The sequence below is a fragment of the Felis catus genome, chromosome A3 (genome assembly GCF_018350175.1).
Source record: "Felis catus isolate Fca126 chromosome A3, F.catus_Fca126_mat1.0, whole genome shotgun sequence".
Classification (NCBI taxonomy): domain Eukaryota; kingdom Metazoa; phylum Chordata; class Mammalia; order Carnivora; family Felidae; genus Felis; species Felis catus.
This window is the reverse complement of record NC_058370.1, coordinates 38485240-38509648: the sequence shown is the minus strand read 5'-3', so window position 1 is coordinate 38509648 and position 24409 is coordinate 38485240. Positions and strand designations below refer to the sequence as shown.

Sequence of the window (24409 nt, the reverse complement as noted above, 5' to 3'; positions counted from 1 at the left end):
ATGAGACACCACCTGCAATTACTTTTCTACTTTAAGCAGAGGACATTGATATGCACATTTACTTAATGTCATAGAATGAAGACATGTTCATTATACACAGAACGAGCTTCAGGATAAAAAGTTTGTAAAATATACAGATATTTTGAGAAAATTCTTTAAGAAAAATACTAAAAAGATGATGAAATTTTTCCGTGTTAAAGTGACCAAGGCTCAGTTAGACTCTTCCATCATGCATGAATAGTGTCTAGACCATTTTACCCAACCTCCTTCAAGGCGGCTTGTTTGGTATCTTGGACTGTTATTTGTAAGCTTTCAATGAGAAAAAATATATACAAATATGTTAGGGAGCTGGTTCTGATTTGAGATGCTTGGGGGATGAGTTGCACACCTTTGGAGACAGACCAATATGGGCTTGACTTTTGCATTTGATCTGGTCCTTACAAACCCTGAGCTCTCTGCAATTCTGAGACTCAGTTTTCCTGTCTATATAATTTACAACAAATATACTATTTCTCCTATGTTTCCAGACTCTCTGGCCTATTTACTACACTTTTTGCCAACTAACAAACCCATTGTTTTAAATTTAATGCCTATGATTTGAAAATAAAACTGACATACTGTTTTAAAGTAAGGTTATCCTATGGTTTCCACCTTTTCAAATACCCTATAAATACAAAAGGTTTCCATTTATGGATGTGAAATGCATGATAATGGGGTGTAAAATAGTGTACTTAAAGAGAGGACACAAACTCTACAAACTGACCCAGAAACGCTTTCAGGAACTATGAGTGCTTAATCTTCCCTAATTTAGAGAACATCATTGAGTAAAAAGTGCAAAAAAGGTTGGTTTTCCTTCTACTGGGTTGACCTATTCTGAGGATCCAGCAGCATGGAAACAGAGCCCTCAATCTGTCCCATCTTCTATGTGTTTACATGGGTCAGTTCTGGGTAATTCAGCCTTCCTAATTTGACTGTGTATGGGATCTTACTGATGTAGCAGAACCCTCATTTTTTGCAGTTGAAGAAACCACGGTTCAGAAAAGTGTGTAACTTGTGCAGGAAGAGTACACGTGGCTAATGGCAGAAAGAAGGTAAGAAGTTCTTTCTCCTGATTCGAAGTCCAGGACTCAGGACCATGCCTATTCTATGCAGAATATAACTCTGTAAAGAGGGATGATTTAAATTCTCATCCATATTCTTAAAAGGAAATAAAAATTCCTTGTGTGCGGTAGCAATAACTTTGGGAAAAGTCCCTTTATGAATGGGTCTAGAGCCGAATGGCTGATTCCCTAAAGTTCCAGGGAGAGGTCTAGTGCCATAAATAACAAAAACAAGAGGCTTCCTGATGAGAGCCCAGCTGTGAGTATGTTCTGGCTTTGATATTAATTCAAGAAGCTAGTCTGAGTCAGAGCAATTGCAGCTGAGATAAGATTTAGCCTAATGAAACCCTTTGGGGAGTGCCTCATGCCATTTCCTGTGCTGTTTATGTTTTTGACTTGTGCAATCCCACAAACTATGTTAAATACTTCTTTTGTGACGTAGCCATGTTGATGCCACACATCCAGAAGTCCTTACAGAGAAAAAAAAAGTCTAGAAGCTTCGTACTTTCAGGAGGAAGACCGGCTCTTTTAAAATTATTATTATTATTATTTAAAGAATCATTTACTACCATTTACTCATTTTTTAAAAATGTTTATTTCTTTCTTTATTTAGAGAGCACCAGAGAGCATGAGTGGGGGAGAGGCAGAAAGAGAGGGAGCAAAAATCCCAAACAGGTTTGGCATTGTCAGCACAAAGCCTAATGCGGCGCTTGACCCCAAGAACCACAAGATCTTGACCTGAGCTGAAATCAAGAGTCGGATGCTTAGCCAACTGAGCCACCTAGGTGCCCCTACCATTTACTCTTGTTATCAAAAATGGTTCAATTCTTTTTGCAAAACGAAAACAAAATGGCACGTACTGGACATGTACATCACATTTTTCTTCCTGTGACTCTAGCTTACCCCCACCCCACTAAAAGAAACAAAAATTAAAAGCCCAACAACAACAAAACAACCCTATCTGACCACATTTACAGAAAATGACACCAGGATACACTTTTTACAAAAACAGAAGGAGGTGTCATCTGCTCTGTGTCCAAAGATTTCTTCTCCATGTCTTGTACCAAGTGAGTAACAATCATTGAACAAGCTGTGTGCCAAATCAAAGCATAACTTCTGCATATGTCAGATCTCATGAGAGATGGTGAATGTAGGAACTTTTCCAGCAGTATGAAAAACTTCAGAAAAAAAAAAAGGAAAGGTGTTATTGTGGGTGTGCTCCTTAAAATCCAAGTGTTCGTAACATGCCATGGCCAATGCTACCCTTGCTACTCAAACTGCAAAGCCTGCTTAGATTATATATGTCATGATGCTCAAACTCCTATATGACCAATGGCGAGAAGAAGCTAGAGGCATTTGCTGTGCCAGAAAAGACCTTGCAGCACACCAAACTCACTTTGGGCATTAATGTGACTAACATTGCTGTGCCCAAAGCTAGTACCAGCACCATGTAATTAATGTGACATGGTCCCCAGTAAAATTTTTAGTTGCCAATACATGATGATGAGAGTTTGGACGAAGCTGTAGACATGAGATTTAACTGTTCAGAGGTCTTTAAATTTATCTCTGGTAGGGAAATAGCTACAGTTTTCCTGCAGCTATGTTTTGTTGGTTTAACTTGCCAGCACTGCTGAATATAGACCACTTGTATCAAGTGTTTTCATTGCTGAGTTATATGTACTAGCATTACGGAAATAGTTTTCAGATAATGGAGGAGTAACTCTACAACTCTGTGTCCTTAGTTTGAAGACTGGCTGTCTTTTAAACTTGATTTTATACTATTTTTCCTTTGGCTGTGGCATTCTCGATCATGCAACCAATAATCCCATCTCCTGGTCTATGTATAATTCTAATAGTTATACCTTGTAAGAGCAGTTACATATGGGTGAATAAAAGTCTGTTTCTCTGCTGTTTGATGGCAGCCACTAGCCACAGGTGGCTACTTAAATCTAAATTTAATACAACTAAAATTAAATGAAAATTCAAATTCACTTCTTTAATCACAAGAATCACATTTCACATGCTCAATAGCCACATGTGGCTAGTGGTTCCGTATTGGCTAGTGAAGACCTGGAACATTCCCATCATCACAGAATGTTCTATTGGGCAGTGCTGGTCTATTTGGTAAAGACTAAGGAAGCAGGGTTATGTAATTGACCAGATTACATTAGATATGCTAATTGACACTTTCTGATTGAAATAATGAAAATGATGGATGCAATTTTTCTTCTTTTAAAATTTTTCAATGTTTATTTTATTTTTGAAAGAGAGAGAGAGAGAGAGAGAGAGAGAGAGAGAGAAAGAGGAAGCAGGGAAGGGGCAGAGACAGAGGGAGACACAGAATCTGAAGCTGGCTCCAGGTTCCGAGCTGTCAGAATGGAGCCCGATGCAGGGCTTGAACTCACAAACCGTGAGATCATGATCTAAGCTGAAGTAGGATGCTGAAATGACTGAGCTACCCAGGTGCCCCAAGAATTTTTCTTTTTTAAATTTAAGTGCCTTACTGAGCTGGTATTTAAAAAAAAGGCATTTGCAGTTTTCAAACTGAAGTGAAAGCAGAAACGGTATGAGTTAGATTAAACGCCACAGTGGGAACTTCTCCAGGAGTTTCTAAGAAACTTGAGAAACTGAGTTTCTGATTTGGCTTTATGGAACAGAGGGCCCAGGAGGCCGATCTTTGGGCCCACCCAAAGTAGAAGTCTATTGGGACATCTCACAAAGCTGGGATTCTTAAGGGCTATTCCTTTGGAGGGAAGGTGAACTAAAAAGAAATTTCACCCTGAAGGAAGGAACATAGATAAAACTTGTTTTTTTGTTTTTTGTTTTTACCTTGGTATAGGATAGAAAAGAAATCTCTAAGAATATGTGAGCCAAGGTTTTAGTCCATATTCACACTCCCTTTGTGATCTGGAAAATTTCAATCAGATCATTTAATTGAAGTGACCCCATTCTAATAATACTCTTAGGCACCTGGTGATGAAAATGCATATCCTTTCTGTAAAACCTCAACTTCAAACTCACATTAAATAACTTCCACACAAAAATTAGATGAAAATTAGCAGCTCATGGTCAAAACATTACAGTGCACAAGAAAGTGAAGTTCACATTCATTTGCGATAATAGAAATACAAATTAAAACCAAAATGAGACAAAGTTGCACACTACCAGCTTGATAAGATTTAAAACTTGATGATAGTAAGTGATCACAAAGATGTAGAAAGATCAGGACTTTCATCCACTGTTGGTTTGGATGTAACGGTACTGCTTTGGAAACCAGTTTAGTATCAAATATGGTATTGAACCTATGCACTTCTGTAATATAATAATCCACTTCAAGAGAAAATTGTGCACATGTGTAACAGAATAGGTATATAAGAATGTTCATAGCTCCATGATTCATGATAGCCAAACATCAAAGACCACCTAACTTACATGATAGCAGACTGAATCAATAAATTCCAATATAGTCATGCAATGAAATGAAATTCAGCAGTGAAAATGACTAAATGAAGCTACATGCCTCAATGTGGATGAACTTTGAAACCAATGTTGAATGCAAGAAGCAATCTTAGAACAAAATTTATCACATAATTTTATTTATGTAAGTTCAAAACCAAGCAGAACAAAATTATAACCATACATAACTTAAACATAAATATAAAGGGTATGTACTATTTGAACATTAGAGATACAAACACAGATGGGAAAAAAAAAGCTGAAAGAAAAGAATGGTTAACACACCATTCAGAGGTGAGAGAGGAATATCATATGGAAGAGCTACTCAGAGGATCTTCTAAAAGACTCTATCTTCAGTGTCTTAAACTGGGTGATGGAAACATAGCTATGCCTTAAAGTACATATGTATTGCATATCTTGCATATTTGGTCTATTAAATAACAGTGAACGTTCTGAATGAAGTACAATACAAAGGATCATCTGAGTAGTAAGAGGCAGTGCTGGAATTGTCATCCATATCCGCCAGGTGAATTGGCTGCTCCTTTCACATACATTCCCCAGCGCATATTCAAAGCAGTGACTTTCCTTCTTCACCTCTTTCTCTGCCATCAACATTTCTTAACATATTTTCTTTCTTTTTTTAACATTATTTTTACAATTTTTTTTAGTGTTTATTTAGTTCTGAGAGAGAGAGACAGAGTGCGAGTCGGGGAGGGGCAGAGAGAGGGGGAGACACAGAATCCGAAGCAGGCTCCAGGCTCTGAGCTGTCAGCACAGAGCCCAGTAGGGCCTTCAGACTCACGAACCAGTGAGATCATGACCTGAGCCGAAGTCAGTGCTTAACTGACTGAGCAACCCAGGTGCCCCAACATTTCTTAACATATTTTCTATCTTCCAGAAATCTGTACACATCTCTTGTCCTGTAACTACAGTCTCACTCCCTATTCTCTTCAGTGTTTTAGGATAATACAATCACACACGTACATACAAACTGACCCAATTAGATAGAGATGATTCAGGCCACAGAAGAGAACTTAAAGAAACATACCAATTTAAGAAGATATTGTATCCATAAATCAAGAACGTAATGCTATGAAAAGGAACAAAGTGTAGTAAATGATCCTTTTAAATAAAAAAAGGAGAAAATAAAAAATTCTCAAAATGTAGAACATGAAAAGGATATGGAATGTTTTAGAGAAATCGAAACAGAGATCTATCCAGGAGGTCTAACAGCCAGCAAGTAGTAGCGCCCCAAAGATAGAACAAAGCAGATAAAGGAGTCTAAATTATCTGAAGAGCAATGAGTATTTTTCAGAGCTGAAGGGGAATAGAGTTATTTGAATAGAAAAGCCCCTCATCCACATTCTGATTATGAAATGTCAGAACACTAAGGATAAAGAGAACAAAAGGAACTTTTGACTACAGAATTATTGGAAATATCAGATACCAGAAAAATAATGGAAAATAATCTGCCTTCAGATTTCTCCATCCACTCATCCTTCCATCCATGTGTCCATCCACACATGTCAACTCATCTTTCCTGAATTTTCTTTTATGATATCTACATTTCCTAAGCTATTTCCTTACAGTAGTTATGTACACTTTAAGGAGATCAGTGATGTGTTTTCTTTTAAATATGAACAATATTATTAACTCTTCTAGTATGGCATTTGCTTTTATGTCTTATAGTAGGAGCTGTTTTACCCCAAATTCCTTGCAATTTGTTTTAGCCAAAATGAATACTTACAATACATGTGATTCTGAAACTTACTTTTTTTCATTTAACATCTAAATAATACACAATGTCAATACAGATCTAATTAACTCCACCTCTTAGCTATCTAATATTTCCTTATAGACATTTACCACAATTTATTCAACTGCTTGCTCATTAAGAGTCATTCCACTTATTCCCAGTAACCCTGTGTTAGTATCTTAGAGTATCGGAATCCAAGAGAATTGACAAGTATCCAGAGTGGGTGGGGAGCTGGTGAGATCCAAATTATCATAGTGTATTTCAAGAGTTTGTACTGTGTGTGTCACCCTCTATCTGTACAGAATTCTGGCATCTCTACACAGAACTATCATCTGCTTATCACTGGAAAATATATCTCCAGGTGACAGCTTAGCTTTTCTTCTAGGGAAAAGGTACATGATGTATACATGATGCGAGGCTGTATTTTTCTTCTCAAATGGGATTTCATTTACTCTTAACTCACTTCTGCTTCCCAAGCAAGTCACAAGAATGACAAATTCTACAGATTTCTATCTTGCTTTAGAATAGGAAACATAATTTCTGACTCCCCAAACTGGTAACCTTAAGTATATACCTCTTAGAGCTTATCTGGGTGAGAGATGGTGAATAGTAATTAATTTGGTTTCCTAAGCTAATTACAGAAAGTTATATGCTGCTTTTTTTTACATGAGCTCTACCTCCCAAACAGATAGAAGGACACGCTTCAGCAAGCACTATATTACCGATCAGTGTGAGAAGTAAATGTAGCCAAATTGGTTTTATTTCCAAAGCAAATTTTATGAACCATGAACTTAACTGAAAAAAAAAATTCTTTAAAGAGTTTACCGTGAATTCTTTTAAATGTATAAATATGTAAAAATGTATACATATTTGAGCATAATACTGGCTTTTTCTGCATCAGGACTTTAGTCCTTTTCATTATAGATTTTTTGAACACATCACTGCTTTATCTTTTTCTATTGACTTTTCAGAATTTTTGGCCATAATTTAGTCTTTGAGATACAGGCTATTATTAAAGTATTATTAAAGTACAAAAGTCATTAATTTTTTAATCTAAGCTTATTATTTTATCTTTGTGATAGGTTTTTATTGGCATTATTGCTCACCCTTAGACCCTTTGCAACCATTATTTCCGCTATTTTATTTTGATTGATTTCTCAGGTAATGTATTGGTTTTTGACAATTGTGTGAGATGTGTAACCACCACCAAAAATAATATGAAGAACATCTGCACCCCTCAGAAAGTTCACCCACACACTTTTCCAGTCCATTTCCCATGTCTCCTTTTATTTCCTTCCCCTCAAACCCACTACTTGATTCCTATTTCCACATATTAGCTTTCCCTGAATTTGGATTTCAAATAAATGCGATCACCATGGCACATACTCTTAGCTAGCCTCCTTAACATTATATTTGGGAGATTCAACCATGCCATTGTGTCTATCAGTAGCTTATTTTTAATTGTAAAATAATATTCCATTATGTATATACTACAAATTGTGTATCTAGTTCTTTGCCAGTGGGCATTTGGATTGTTTCAAGCTTTTCAATATACTGAAGAAGGCTTCTGGCAATATTCTTATATAAGCCTTTTTATGGGCATATGTTGTCATTTCTCTTGGGTAAGTACCTGGGAGTGAAATTACTGGGTCATAAGGTAAACTTTATTTGAAATTGCCAAACAACTTTGAAAAATGAATGTTCTACTTTATACTCCAATGAATAATATGCAAAGGTTCCATTTGCTTCACATCTTTGCAAGTATTTACTCTTCCAGTGTATCCCATGATGACTGGTTATTCTACCTTTCATTTTGATTTTTTCAGTTTCTCCTGCTCTAATTGATCCTACACAGTACTCCAAGGTTCACTGTCCTCAGGCTCAATTCTAGTGAAATAATACTCAACTCAAGTTCTTTCAATGACAAAAACATGGAATGTTAGGTTAGTCTGACACGGAAGGTTCTCTGTGATCTGACCCTTGCTTAAATTTTTAATTTTATCTCCTAATCTCTAATACACAAATTCCACACACCTCACATTCCAGCCAAACTAGCTGTAGCTGGCAGTTCCCCAAACCTGCTAGGTGATTTCTCCCTCTGATTTTCTTCACACTGTTCCCCACCCTCAAACCCTTCCCTGACATTCCTCATCCCCCATGCCTGCCCATTCCCCAGCACTCAGCTCACATTGTAACCTTTTATGACATCCAGTCCCCCAACCATGAAATTGAACTTGAGAACACTTTTAGAATTTGATTTTTTTTACCTTCGTTTTAGGATGTTTCACTTTCACTTTTTATTATAGTTCATTTACTATATATCTTTGGGTTCCTTCCTGGTTGCAAGCTAGTTTGAAGCCAAGGATACATATCCTATTTCTTCTCTGTTTGCCATGGCCCTGAATCACTCTTCATGGAAAGACTGACTAAGCTGAATGAGCTCTAAGTGGAAATATGAGTGCTGTTTATGATCAGTGGTGGCCACTCCTTTTTAACTGAATTTTGTCTTGTCTGCTTATTTAAAACTAGTTATTTGGAGAGGCTATCAGACCTACTTACCAGATGCTGTTTGTATAAAAAGCGGCAGAAGTGACAAAAATGTGGGCTTTGGAGTCAGACAGACCTGTGTTTCTGCCTATCAACTGTGAGACTTTGACAAGTCACCGAATACTTTTGGAGTTTAAATTTTCTTTTTCTTTCTTTTCTTTCTTTCTTTCTTTCTTTTTTTTTTTTTTTTTGTGAGAATGATTGTGCTTCATTGTCTTGTTGTGACAATTAGATAAAGTAAGTTCTCCAAGCATGTTAGAGTTTTCTTCTTTTCTTTAATACAGAATGTTGATCCACAGATAAAACTTTAAAATTCTCCTTAATGATTGTTCTTTATGTAAAATTTAAAAGAGTTAGGAGGACATTCATTATGGCCCCATATTGGCAACAATGAACCAAACCTAAGGACCATGTAAGTTACATACCCACTTTCTAAAAAACCACTGGGACTGAGGTAACTGGGTGGCTCAATCGGTTAACTGTCAGTTTCTTGATTTCAAGTCTCACAAAGGGTTCCGTGCTGACAGTGTGAAATCTGCTTGGAATTCTCTCTCTCCCTATCTCTCCATCCCTACCCACCGCCCCCCCCCCCCAACTCTCTCTCTCTCAAAATAATTAAATAAACTTAAAAAAAGTTAAAAACAAAACAAAACAAAAAACACTGGACCAGGCCCTGCCTCAGTTGAGCAAGAGGAGACACATGATCCCTACTGTCCAAGAGAGTCAGCCAATGCTCCTTCCCATCCTATTAAAGAATTGGGAAAAAAAAAAAAGAATTGAGAGAAGTGTGGATTCATAAGAAGTGTGAGTATCAGCCTGGTGTAGCAAGTGTTCATGATAAAGATGCTTTCTCATGTCTAAAGACAAGTGATGGGATTTCTAAGAGAATCACACATAAAGACCAGGGATGCCTGCAAAAGGGAATGCTGGATCTCTTTCCCAGATAGGCAACTCCCAAGGCAAGCATACTTGCAATCTGCCCCATAGCCTAACTGAAGAGGGAGAGGGGAGACAAAGGGGCAGGATAGACAGCAAGGACGAATGGTGGAGATGCTCACACTTTCACAGTTAGGATGCAGAGTTTCCTATGGCATTACAGAAAAAAAGCCAGTTTTGCATCATCTAGTCAATTATCTACTAAAGACAGTTGCTCAAAGGCAAAGGCTCCTTACTGCAAGGTGTGTCGTTTTCCACCAGGAAAGGATGATAAGGGAATGTGGATGTGAGCCACTACATGAGCAAATTGTGTCGTAGGAAGAACCCCAGTTAGGCCTTCCAAAGATTTTGTGCATGCAAACTGTGAGTCAGTGTCAGAATCTCTTTCACTTGGGGGTATGTTGGTGGCCAGTTTGGGGCAGCTCAGAGTCAGCAACAACCACAGAGAAACAACAAACATATGCAGTAAAAAGGCATTTACCATTCCCCCTGATCTCTTCTTCCTCACCCAACATCCGAGCAGCTGGAGACTAGAAAAAAGAGAACCAAGAGGGATTCCAGAGATGGACTGTGTCTTCCTATTCACCAAGTTCAAGATGCCAGAGCAGCAGGAAAGAGCAGACCACAGTCTCATCCATTCTGAAGATTCAACCTTTAGAGAGGGGGTAAAATGGGATTTAAATAGGCATTTAGATAAAAATACTAAAATGAATAGAATCTTGGTAATTGAAGGTAACTAGAAAATCATGGAATCTGCCCAAGAGATACCTAAGGGACTAGACGGGGAGCTGCAGCAGAGCTCCAAAGGAGAGGCACAGTGTGGAATCAGAAAAAATTTTCTTGTTTTTGTTCCACTCTGTTGAGATTTAATGAACTGGCCAACAGTGCATTCAAAATAATAAAATTTTCACAAATTACCCTTGTAAGTAGTCAGCAAGCTATACAAAATTTAAGAGGACATTTAGAAAAAAAAAGTTTTCATTATGATAAGTTACCTGAATAGGACACATTTAAAATATTGATGTACTCAGGATAAATTTTACTGAGAAGAGATTTCATATGGACTTTTAGCAGGTTTTTTCTTTTAATCAGTTTTCTTCTCTTCTTTCTCTTCTCTTCTCTTCTCTTCTCTTCTCTTCTCTTCTCTTTTCTTTTATTTATTTTGTGAAGCAGATTCTGCTAGTTGCCTCCCAACAGCCTTGATAATGGAGTCCATTTTGTTCAAGTCTGGGCAGTGTCACGCCCCCTGGGATAGATCTAACCAATCTAAACCAACCATAAGGTCTCTATTCCCTTTGCTGGTGATTGTTTCAGGAAAAGGCTGGCCAGTAAGTTGTGCCTACAACTGCTGGAAGATGTCCAGAAGAGGTTTATTTCAGGCCTCCCAAAAATCCACAAGAAAAGACACCTTCTCCCTTCCTTCCTTCTCTGTTGTGTGGCAAGGAGGTGGTTCTTGGAGCTACCACACGCATCTCATGTTCACAGGGAAAGGTTCTACTGACACTCTGCGGAGGGCAGGCTGCAAGTGGGAAAACATTTTCATCCACAAAGGCACCGAGCTGCAGAGCCAGACTGTGAGTAGCTTTCATGCAGCTGGCTTGGAGACAGGTGGCCTCCCCTTTGTGGATCCAGGACATGGATGTCCTGCCTCTTGCGCAGGAAGCTCCAGCAGACACACTGGGCAAGGGGCCAGTGTCCTCCTGGGTCTGGGGGCCACGGTGGGAAAGAAAAACAGCTCCTCGGAGACTGGACACTGCTCTTAGCAGAGGCCCTTCTGAAGTTGCCAGAGCTCAAGGCAATCAGTTGTGATTTGCTAGTGCCCACAAGCCAAAGATTTTTGGTCCGCCCAGAATGAAGAAGGCCATGGTCTCATCCAGGAAGAGCATCAGGGGCACATGGCCACTGTGGTTTCTGTATCTAAATCTGAGGGTCTTGAGGGCCTCAAAATTTCTTCTGGTTAGAAAAAAGTAAGTTCGATGGGCCAGGAAAGTACTGGCATGACTAAGCTTGGGCTGACATCTTGTGGTTGGGTGTGAAATAGGCGCTTCAGGAAGAAATTCCCACAGACTGGGAAAGAGTGGGAAGATAGGGGCCCTGAGAATAGCAAATATTAAGAAGCAATTAGCTGGGGGCTCATGGGTGGCTTAGTTGGTCAAGCCTCCAACTCTTGATTTCAGCTCAGGCCATGATTTCACGGTTCATGGGATCGAGCCCCACATTGGGTTCCACACCCACAGTGCTGAGGCTGCTTGGGATTCTCTTTCTCTATCCCTCCTCTGCTCACACACTCTCTCTTTCTCTCTCTCTTTCTCTCTCAAAATAAATAAACATTAAAAATTAAAAAAACCAATTAACTAAAAAACAAAAAATTACCAAATGTTTTCTGATTTTATGATGATATTCTTTAACTGAATTTTAAAATATATCTATGAAAATGTAATATGCAGTATTATATATATATATATATTTGCTAATCTATATGGAAAATTATATATATATATTTGCTAATATATATATATATTTGCTAATATATATATATATATTTGCTAATCTATATATATATATCTGCTAATCTATATGGCAAATTAAATATATATAATTTGCCATATAAATGGCACAGGTAGAAGTTATCCAAGAAAAGGTTAGTTCTGCATCCAGTTAATTTCTAGTACATGGGAGATCCTCTTTCCTTTACTGTTTGGTGGTCCATAATCTGAGCAGCCCGTAGATGCTGGTAGGTATTCCTGAGAACACTGAAAAATGTTAGGATGTTCCACAAACCCACCTATGCCCTGGTCACTTTATGTTCTAGGCTCAGGCTCAGGCTAAGTCCCTTCCCTCTGTCTCCTCCTGCACGTCTCTGACATCTTTTCCACATTGTAGTTATTCCCTCTGGTCTGTTTTGCCAAAGAATGTGGACAAAGAGTCTCCCTCCTATCATAACTAATAAAAGGGCTGCAGATTAAACAGACTTTCCTGACACTTGAGATAACATAAAGGAACTGCAGTACACAAAAGGAAAACTTGAAAATAATACTCCAGCTTTTATTTTCCTGGAATTCACTATCTGCTTTTCCCCTGTGATTTCTCTACTGGCCGTAGCTCCTAGCTTAATGCCATGTAACCAAGTCCTGCCTTTTGCTCCCAAAAGGATCCAAAGGGTTTTTAATGTCATCTGAGTGAAAGACCCTGAGTCCTGCCTCTGGTTTCTGTCTGAGGATGCAAAGGCTCAATTCACATCATATTAATTTCTGCAGTTGTACATCCAGATCATGAGGATACCAGATGCTTTCTTGTTGAGGGCAGAGGAAAAAGGGGTGATTGATTCAATTCATTTCAACCCCCATTTCAGGTTTGGTATCTGGGGGGTAGTTCTGGGATACTGGTCATGTTCTATTTCTTAATCTGTGTGCTGACTCCATGTTCATGTTTATTTTGTGAAAATCCATGCAGCTGTACTTACTACATTTGCACATTTCATTATATATGTTATTCTTCACCAAAGAAACTTTGCTTGAAAATTCTAATACCTCTGCACATTCGCCGGGACATAAATATACAATGCAGCAGGTGGCACTTATGAAAAGCATAAAAATCGGTTTTAGAGAAATAAAGATGCCACCTTTCCCCATACATTTGAGTGCAGTGTAAGTGTAAGTAAATGTGTAAATCTGCTTTATGTGCTTTTGCTAAAGAAAGTGGGTCAAAAATCTACAAACATGGTAGACTTCTCAAAGACAATGGCAAGTGCCGCCATTAGGAAACAGGCTAGTTCTATACTTAATACTCTCCAGAGTAGGAAGTTAATGTGGAACCAATTTCAGGGGACAGAAATTAAAGAAGAGATCTAGTTGTCATTATATCTGCATACTATCGTTATAGCTGTGTTAATAGTTATTGTTATGTTGATGTATTATCGGAAATACCACATACTTTTTAATATTCTTAAAAGTCATAAAGAACTTTACCTAGTATCTTCTCCAAATTGGCGGTAGCCTCATAATACAGCCATGTATAGTGGGAAGGAGAAAAAAGAAAGGAGAAAGTGGGTCAAATTCATACCTTTCAGCAGTTGCAACATGTCAGGTGAACCACATTATCTCTCAAGCTGCTTTCTCACCATCTGACCCGCCCACCCACCCCAGAGCCTGGCAGTGAGAATAAAGAAAATGCTGCACACTGAAGTCCTCTGTAAACTTCCTTCACAGGGTAAATCTTGATGATTGCAGATCTGTCTTGAGAATGAAAGACCAAATGAGTCCATGTTCTGTAACCCTAATGGCAGCTTCAGATTTCCAGCACTTTGGTACCTTGCTAGATGGTCTCAAGGAAGCAGTGTTGGCAAAATTCGATTGCTGCACCCCTATGCCCGTAGGAGTATTATTTATAATAGCAAGACATGGGAACAACCTAGGTGTTCATCGATGGATGAATGGATAGAGACATTGTGGTATATATATACAGTGGAATTTTATTCAGCCAGAAACCACAGGGAGATCCTACCATTTGTGACAACAGAAAAAGACAAATACTGTATGATCTCATTTATATGTGGAATCTTAAAAAAAAAATCATAGGAAAAGAGATCAGACTTGTGGTTACCAGAGACAGAGGAGGGTGGGAGGAAGGGAATTGGAGAAAGGTTGTCAAAAGGTACAAAGTCCAGTTATAAGATCAATTAAGTACTAGCTATGCAGCACATACGATGACTGTAGCTAACACTGATATATAGGAGCTATATGTAGTTGAGAGAGTAAATCTTGAGAGTTCTCATCACAAGAAGAAAATTTGACTTCCTTCCCCACTTTAAAAGAAGTATCAGATGCCTCCTCCAAAAGCCTTCATAGGATGAACATACTTATTCTTGGATAACAGCATATCTTGCAAGATCTTTTCTCCTCTTTTTACTGTTGCTATATGAGAAGATGGATGTTAGCTGAACTTATTGAGGTAATCATTTCACAATATGTAAATTAAACCATTATGCTCTATGCCTTAAACTTATACAGTGATGTATGTCAATTATTTCTCAATAAAATGGGGAAAATGTAAAAATTCAACTAGCCTTTGATTAATGGTGCTTAATAATCTGCCACATGAAGTGATGTGTATATATATATATGTATGTATAAAATAGCTTGTGCTGCCTGGAAGTTAATTGTTCTGTGGGGTATGATACAAAGTGGGAGTAGGATAATTCTATTTTTACATTCAGCTCTGCACCACTGCAGCTGACGTGTCAGTACCCACCCCCCCCCCATTTCTTTCTCTGCCACTGCTTCGGTGCACATACGTGACCTCTAACTACCAGTTCCTGTGACATTGTGCTAGGGGGTGTTCTCTGGTGAGTGAGGCTGACTCACTTTTCGTGTGTCTCTATACTTTTCTACACATATATCCATTCCCAAAAATATCCAGTATTGTCCAGACTTACAATCTACATGTCACTGGTATCACAATTTAGGTGTTTTTTGTTTTATTTTGTTTTTGTTGTTGTTATTTTTTTCCAAATCATTTTACTTCAATCAGTGTTATATTTTTGAGTTGCATCCATATGGATACATATAGCTGTATAATATTCCATTGTATGCATATAGTATATGTTTATCAATTCTGTTTTTTTATTATTTAGGTTATTTCCAACTTTGTTTTTTTGTTTTGTTTTTTGTTGTTACAAACAATATTTTTGTGAACCTCATACACGTGTCTCCTTGTGGATGTGTGCAAGAGTTTCTTTAGAGTGGTATTTAATCATAACAACATTGATAGTAAGACCTGAGGGAGCACCTGGGCAGCTCAGTAGGTTAAGTGTCCAACTTCAGCTCAGGTCATGATCTCGCGGTTCACGGGTTGGAGCCCCAAGTCCGGTTCTGTGCTAACAGCTCAGAGCCTGGAGCCTGCTTTGGATTCTGTATCTCCCTCTCTCTCTCTGCTCCTCCCCCCCACCTCTCTCTCAAATATAAATAAACATTAAAAGAAGAAAAGTAAAAACCTGCAACTTACTGAGAGCTAAAGATATAACTTCTAAACATTTCAGATGTATTAAATCTTTCCATCCTCACTTCAGATAATATTTAGATAATATATTCAGATAATTATTATCCTCATTTTATGCATACAGAAAATGTAAGTGGGCAGTTGATGGGTCATGTGCTAAGTTTTCGATTTTACCAGATATAGCAAATTATCCTTCAAAATGTTATAACAATTTCCATTTCCATTAGAGGTATATGTAAGTTTTTATTGGTCTATATTGTTGCAGCACTTAAAAACATCAGACTTTCAAAAATCTTGATAGAGTTAAAAATGTATATTTATATGTTATTTGTGTCAATGGCTCAGATGAGAAAGAGAGAGATCAAAGTAAATCCTGTCTTAAGAGTATGGATAGTAAGGAGACCACAGAAGTTAGGAGTTTCAGAACACAATAAAATGCCCCAAGGAGAGTCAAACGCTACTGATTGCTAGCACATGCCTCTCCAAAAGGTGGAGCATACACTAGTATTGGCTTTGTTTTCCCAACACTCAGAGGCGTACAAAGGGGAAAGTCTCAACTGAAAATCAGAGTATAGAAAATCTCATCTCTAACTTTCAATTCTCTCCTGGCTTGAATATTATAACTTTACAGTGAGTGATGTATCCTGAAAACCCACACTCTTTCTTACTTGTGAATGTTTCAAATAGCACCGAAAAAAATCAGTACCTTTGTTTAAAAAACCTAAAATATTCACTTCTCCCCAGAATTGGTTAATTTTTTTATATCTCCTGCAAAAGGAAAGGATGTTTATTATGTATGTTTGATTGATGGAAAGATAAACTCAAATTATGAACATAAGGAGATTAAGGATCTTTAAAATTGTGGTCAAAAGCAGATAAAAATAAAACTTTTTGGCTCATGGAGGTTGTGGGAAATGCCATTTTCCATGAACACACTTACATTTACACTTTAAGTGCACCGAGACCTAAAATCCCACCAAATGGAAAATTCCCACCATTGGGAAGTGGGCTTCTTACCACATGGGCCGCTGATTCCCTCCTCATCAAAGGACCCTCTGTATTTAGCAGATTTCAGAAACTCTAGTATTTTGGTGAGGGGGGCTATGCAAACATACTTGACTGAGTAAAAGTGTAAGATACGTTTTGCAAAGAAATAAAAGTTCAGGCCATAAAAAGTTAGGATATGCTCACAGCAGCAAAAAACAAAACAAAACAAAAAAAACAAAACTACATTTTAGACACACAGTCTATGTTTGTGTGCCAAACGCCTTTCCCCACAGAAACTTAGAAGTACTATCACCTCCAAAAAACAGTAGTCTCTCCTCCTCAAAGGGAGCATTTCAGAACTCTAAAACTTCTGATTCTCTATGGATTTGTACAGAAGAAGCTTTATGAGGCCATGAACCACCCCTCTGATTAGGCGTTTCCGGAGAGAATACTAAAGTAACAATACAAGTTTTCTTCTTTTTCTTCTCAGTCCCACCCATCTTTAAAAGGTCTCTACATTCTTCAAAAACCAACCTGGATTATTTAGTAGAAAACATGCAAAAAATAAATATCTCTTCCTAGCATTCCAGTTAGAAAGAGAGAAAAGAGTATAATAGAATATATACATATATATATATTAGAATTATATATAAAACAGTCTTAAACATCAAGAATTATATATATATATATATATATATATATATATATATATATATATATAATAGATAGAAAGGGTATAATGTCACTATTATCCACCAAATTCCCTCCCTCAGGGATGGAATGTCTTCTCTTCCTCTTGCTTAGAACTAAAATAAATATATATGTCATGGTGGAATCTTGATTATGAGGGATTGGTTTCTAAGTGATTTAGTGATTATAAGCCAGTCCTTATTCTTCTATGAAATTACTTGAAGGTAGATGGAGTCTGCAATGATATTTTTTAAAAAAAGATTCTTGTTTTAAAAAATACTACCCTTTGTGTTTTCATTTAGACACAGTGTGTCTATTCTCCATTAGATCTATTCCTGAGCTGTCCTAAGGTATCTGAGATCTCAAACTATATACAACACATGATTCCCCGAGAGCCCATCCCACTAAAGAACATTCTAATTAGCAAGGTTTCTGGTAATGAAGTACTCAGAAACCAACGTTTCTGCAAGTATTACTAGTGGACATTCATAGGATTAATAATGGCAAGACAGTTTACCTGATGCAACTTATAACACCTGAGTGTAAATAAAACTGCAGTGAAGCTAGTCATTTTGATTTATTTTGATTTTTTCTTGTGCCCCTCCCCCCCCCCCCCCCCCCACTGCCTAACCTCAACCCACAGCCATTGTGTACATTTTAAGCATAATTCATTGTCCATTGGTGATTGGTGTCTGGACTCTTTATGCTATGGACACCCATCATCGAATGCCTGTGGCAATATTTTCTTTAACATTTAAAGTTCCAGAGGGCCAGGATTACATTGAAAGCACTCATCACAGCCACTCATTCATCTAACAGACATTTAGTGAGTGCCTACTATATGCCTAGGACTGTACTATACCATGACTTAACCCTTGTCAACTGAGTCTTTATTAAACTACATCAGTAAGAGATGATGCCTAGACCAGGACTGAAAGACAGAAGAGTAATAATGAATAGAGAAGAGTAATAATGCTCTGAAAGACCTTTGATGCTAAGAGCTTTGGGTCCTCTGTCTACCTGACCTACTTCATTCTGCCTTCTGTATTTTTAAATATTTTTCTCCAAAGCCTTGAGCCTTTGACAATAACCTATAATATGGAGAAAGATATTAAATAATATGAGGACACACTGTTAGCAATAAAGAGTGAGAAACAGTTCTCACTGATATCAGCTTCTTTTTTCACTCAACATTAGTTAAGGGACTGGTTTGAAAAACAGTCTTAAACACCAAGACTTAATTGCTCAAGTCCATAAAAATCCAGAAGAGTTAACATGGAGCTTGGAGGAGAATTTCCAATGTGTGACAGGCTCTGCCAGCGCTGAGGCCTCATCACATAACCACAAGTGGGATTTCTGAAGTGGAAAGTTGCCTTTGGAAAAATTTCTGCAGTCGTGGTAAATATTTGCTTGTTTGCTTTCCTCCATTAGCTCAAATCCCCCTCAGTACGAATGGCAGGAGAAAGGAAGATTTTGGCAAACAAGAATGTGGGGATTGTAATGGATCATTCAGTTCAGGGGTCTGTGACCTTTCTGTATAGGCGCAGATAGTAATATCATTGGTTTTGTAGGTCATATGGTTTCTATGGCAACTACTAGCCTTGACCATTGTAGCTTGAAAACATTCATAGATGGTACACACACAAATGGGCATGGCTGTGTTCCAATAGAAGTTTATTTCATAAAAAAGCACAGGGCCAGATCCTGCCTGCCAGCAGTGGTTCTGACTACTAATCTAGTTGGATCCTTCGTTTTTTTAATAAAAAGGAGCACTAATGTGCCAGCAAGGCCCATGTTCTTGGCATGGTCTAGAGGGAGTTAAGACCCAAAGAGCAAGAAAAAAAAAATGATGGAGAATAGTAGCATTTACTAAAATTAAAACATTCTAAAACTATACATTTTATATGAACTCATACAAAATGAAAGACAAAATAAACATGTAATGATTTCCTTTGGGCAAGCTTAGGAATAAAGGGAGTGGGAATTTGGAATAAATAAATAAAATGAGGAAAATAGACTTTGAGGGGTGAATGATTATGCTGTACTTTGAACAGAGCTTCTGGTTGACACAACCCCTGCAGCTGAGGCCCCACTAAGAAAAGACACACTCAAAATAATACAAAAACAATACAAATTTTCATCTTGATTTCAACCCAAAGAAACACGGCCATATAAAAAGACTCCCTGAATGTAGAAGATCATGATTTACCATGAATATAATATGATATAGCCTCATGGTATTGAATAGCAAATATTGAAAGCACCATACAGGATGCCATAGTATAATTTGTACAAGCTATGGAAATGAACTAAACATCACTTCTAGAAGCTCTCCATCTTTTGGGAAAGACCAATGCCTAAATGAGTATTATTGAAAGTGTGGTTTGTGGAACACTGGTGACCAGAAAATTTTTACTGCAGATGTGGGATGCTACATGTACAACAGTTGAGAACAAGTTGTTTTGTTTTTTTTTTTTTAGTTTTTTTTTTTTTAATGTTATTTGTTTTTGAGAGAGAGAGAGAGAGACAGGTTGTGAGCAGGGGAGGGTCAGAGAGACAGAATCTGATGAAAGCTCCAGGCACTGAGCTGTCAGCACAGAGCCTGATGCAGGGCTTGAACTCATGAATCATGAGATCATGACCTGAGCTGAAGTTGGACGCTTAACTGGCTGAGCCTCCCAGGCACCTTGAGAACAAATGTTTCAAAACTTTCATAGCAATCTGTACCACAGCATCTAGGTGGACTTGTCTTACTGCACCAGCTATAGATTAAGTCAGGTGTCATCGAACTCATGTGATGAGACACAATGGCAGGAGTCACATAATCATTGAAATCTGTAGGTCCCCATTCTGGAAAATTGTCCAGATTAAGGAGTTTGTGATGGATTGTAAATCGAGTACTATTTTTTTCATTGAAAGAGTCTTGTGATAAAAAAAAATCCAGTTGAACTGAATAATGTGCTAAGAAAAATAGTAAATATAGAAATTTCATAAAGGCTAATAAGTCAAGATATTTTTCTTTTGAAGATAGTAATGTTGAAGCTGGTCATAAGCAACTGTTAATGTATGTGGGGGCACGTGGTTACTGAGGGGAAAGTTTGGTGGAGAATGTTTGAACTGCGGAATGAACTCTGTTTCTTCAAGGCAAGCAGCCAGTTTGTTACTTTAAGGATGAAATGGGACAGTCTTGCTTATTTGTCTAATACTCTGGGCATTTTAATGATCTTAACACTGCCTTGCAATGGAAAAGTTCAACATGTCTTTCCATTGTGGATAAGACCAAAGGACAAAAGCCCAAATCAGAAACTTGGAAGAATAAGGTTTCTAAAGCAGATTAGTTCCATGATTTAACAGTAATTACAAGACAACTTCAACAACAAGAACCTTGTTAGTTCTTCTCCTATGTTTGTCTTTGGCTGCTACTGGTGCTGGCCCCTGGGGACACAGGAACATTGAGGCTCCTTCAGCCACAACTTTGTTTGTATTAGACTCCTACTTCCTGTTCTCTACATCACTCCTGCTGTGATTCCCAGAACTCAGAGCCTCACCTCCCTTTGTCCAAGCCCCCCAGCTTTCTCCTCAAGACCAGACTGTTCACCTTGAGGCTCTGTTTCTCCCTGTATCTGCACATCTGGGATGTCAACACTTATTTATTTATTTATTTATTTATTTATTTATTTATTTATTTAAATGTTTATTTATTTTGAGAGAGAGAGAAAAAAAACCTGTACATGTGCACACATGTGCACGAGCAGGGGAGGGGCAGAGAGAGAGGGAAAGAGAAAATTCCAAGCAGCACTGACAGCACAGAGCCCAACGTGGGGCTCTATCTCACAAACTGTGAGATCATGACCTGAGCCGAAATCAAGTGTCAGACACCTAACCAACTGAGCCACTCAGGTGTCCCTGGGATGTCAGCTCTTGGTCTGCCAACAGAATTGAAAGTGGAGTGGACTTAGCATGGGCAGCCAAGGAAGCTGAGTCTTGTTTTTGTCATCATGGAAATCTCAGCAGTGTGCACTGAAAGGTGCTTCAAAAGGATGGGGCCAAATGCTTCTGGGCAAAGTCAGAGCTGCTGGCCACCCCAAGTCTGCTCCAAGCCAGTGCCCTTCTTGGCTTCTCAGGGCCAGCTCACTCCTGTGTCCTGGGAGGGAGCCCCTACTATTGGCTCCTAAAAACTTGGGGCATATAGCTCCATGATGGACAGATGGAGGCAAGGCAGGTGAGAGGGAAGCAAGGCTGGAAGGAGACAGGAGTGTTGCTGAGTGTGGTTCTTTGGAGCAGGGGCAGCTCTCAGGACTTCCTAGGATGGAAGCATGAGTCAGGTAGAGGGAACATTGGATCACAATGGTCTCATTGCTACCCACTCAGAACAGGGTCCTGGATTGCCCAGCCAGGCAAAGGGGGTGGATATAAGGCGGATTTCCAGGGCCTGAGACTGGCAGAGAGAGGCTGGACATGAAAGGATTGCACTCAGGCTCCTGCTCCTCCTCCTGGCTCCTGTCATTACAAGCTCCTTCACATGGTACTCTCTCCAGGCCCCCCTCATACCTGTGTTCTCTCCTATAGTCTACAGCTTTGCTCACTCTCTCTCTGCCAGCCTCTACTCTTGGTTCCCTGCTTCCACCATCCCACACTTGGAGTTCCCAAAACTTTGATGCTAGCATCTTTGGCTTACTAGCTGATCTTCTTCTGGGCATTCCATCTACTTGGGGTCCTCAAAGCAGCTTTGAAGTCTAGATGACTATGATGACAATTTGAGCTTTCTGGATCACTATGCAGATGGGAAATGCATCCTATCAGAGGAGAGAATTAAATCTTCTTGCAAGGTCCTTTTGAAGATGGGGCTAGGGAAGACATAGGTCACCTAGGAGCAGTAGGTATGGGTACCACAAAGACACTACTGTTTGTAAATTCCTACAGAGGCCACAGAGGCTGCTAGGGAGAAGGCCTCAAAATATGGCCTATGTCCTGGAATAGTTTACCCTGGTGAAGCCTCTGGTCCCCAGGATGATAAACAGCATTCAATGGAAGAAGATGTCTTGCTGGCCTCTCTTCAATCACTAGGAGAAACTAGTGCCATGTAACCTTGAAAACTCACAAACTGACGACACAAGAGGACCCTCTCTGAAGACAGCAGAGCCCAATGTAGATAAGGGACATTACTCAAAGGAGGGAAACAGTGGCCATTGGAACATGCACAGATAGATCTTACAGTGGAAGAGTTTTAGACTCACATAATTACTATATGACCGATCTGATCTTTAGAAGGAGAAGATAAATCTCTCAAAAACAGACTGATATGATGAACAACTTCTACAGAAAAATCCAAGTAATTTTTTAACAGTACCAGATTATAATATTTTTATAAGAATTCTGCATGATGCTTTAAAAATTATGAGTAAAAAAGAAAGAAAAGTTAAATAAGCAAAATGGAAGATGTAAAACAGTACAATAACAAAATTCAAGAATTAGAAAAGAAATTACGCTGTAAATTACACATTGGTACTTTTAATTAAAAAGTCTGTGCCATTTTAATTATAGCCTGGACTGCAGAAAGAGCTCCTCATGTAGAGACAATGAGAATGACCATTTGAGAGAGGTCCTTAGAATATAAGCCATTAGAGGGGTACCTGTGTGAGTCAGTTGATTGAATGTTCGACTCTTGATTTTAGCTCAGGTCATGATCTCATGGTTCCTGAGTTTCACTGACAGTGCAGAGCCTGCTTGGGATACTCTGTCTCCCTCTCTCTCTCTGCTCCTCTCTTGCTAGAGAATATATGCATGCATGTTCTCTCTCTCTCAAAATAAATAAATAAACATTAAAAAAAAATTAGATGGCTCAGCTTTGACGGTCAATTTCAGAAACATGTTCACCAGATGTTTTCACCAAAAAGGCATGCAAGCCAGGGGGGACCTCTTTCGCCCTCACATGGATATCAAGGAAGTTCTCTGCCTTGCATCAAAAATGTCCCAACTTTCAAGGACTTCCTGTTCTGAAAAAGGAGGATTTGGGCTTTTACCTGAGGAAAGGCCTACAACTAGTCCTAGTGAGTCATCAAAAGGGACCAGTAAATTAATGACCTGAAGTAGACTGTGATGAATCATATTTTAAACCTTAGAGCAGTCATTTAAAAATAACACAAAACTAGTAAGAAATAATCAACACAGGAATTGTAATGTTAGCTGAAAAGCATTCGACACCAAAGAAAGCAGTCAATAGGTATGAAGAATAAAAATGACAGGAGACATATAGAAAACAAATAAAAAATCACAGACACAAATGCAATCATATCACATTTTATATCACATTAAATATACATGGTCTAAATACCCCAATCATAAGGCAAATATTCTCAAGCTGGATAAGAAAGCATGGTTGGACTATAGATGTTTTCAAAAGACACACCTTAAATTTAAAGACACAGAGAGACTGAAAATAAAAGAAAAAAAAATACGTAAACAGTAACCAAAAGAGAGGTGGAATGACTATATCAATAAAATAGATGTTAAGAAATAGTATTGGAGAGAGAAACATCTGAAGGATAAAAATTGAACACATCAGGAATATACATTATAAATGTATACATATGTAATAACAATTTTGTAATACACTGAAGCAAACACTGCTAGAATTGAAAAGAGCAATAGAAAATTCAATAGCTATAGTTAGACAATTCAAGACCCCATTCTGAATAATTGCTAGAGCAACTGGACAGAAAATTAGCAAAGAAATGGAAGACCTGAACAACACTATCAATTAACTTGAGATATATGGAATACTCCACTCAACGATTACAGAATACAGATTATTTTCCAATACACATGTAACATTCTCTATGATATACCATATGCTAAGCCATAAAATAACACTAAATTTTAAATGATCTAAATCAAAGCATATTCTCCAACTAAGCCAGATTTGGTATGCTTAAAACCT

General features: G+C 38.2%; 1 pseudogene; it reads left to right on the top strand.

The window, feature by feature from the left end:
- The first annotated feature begins 2425 nt into the window (after positions 1-2425).
- LOC101095246 overlaps positions 2426-24409 on the top strand; it is a 44797-nt pseudogene continuing 22813 nt past the window's right edge.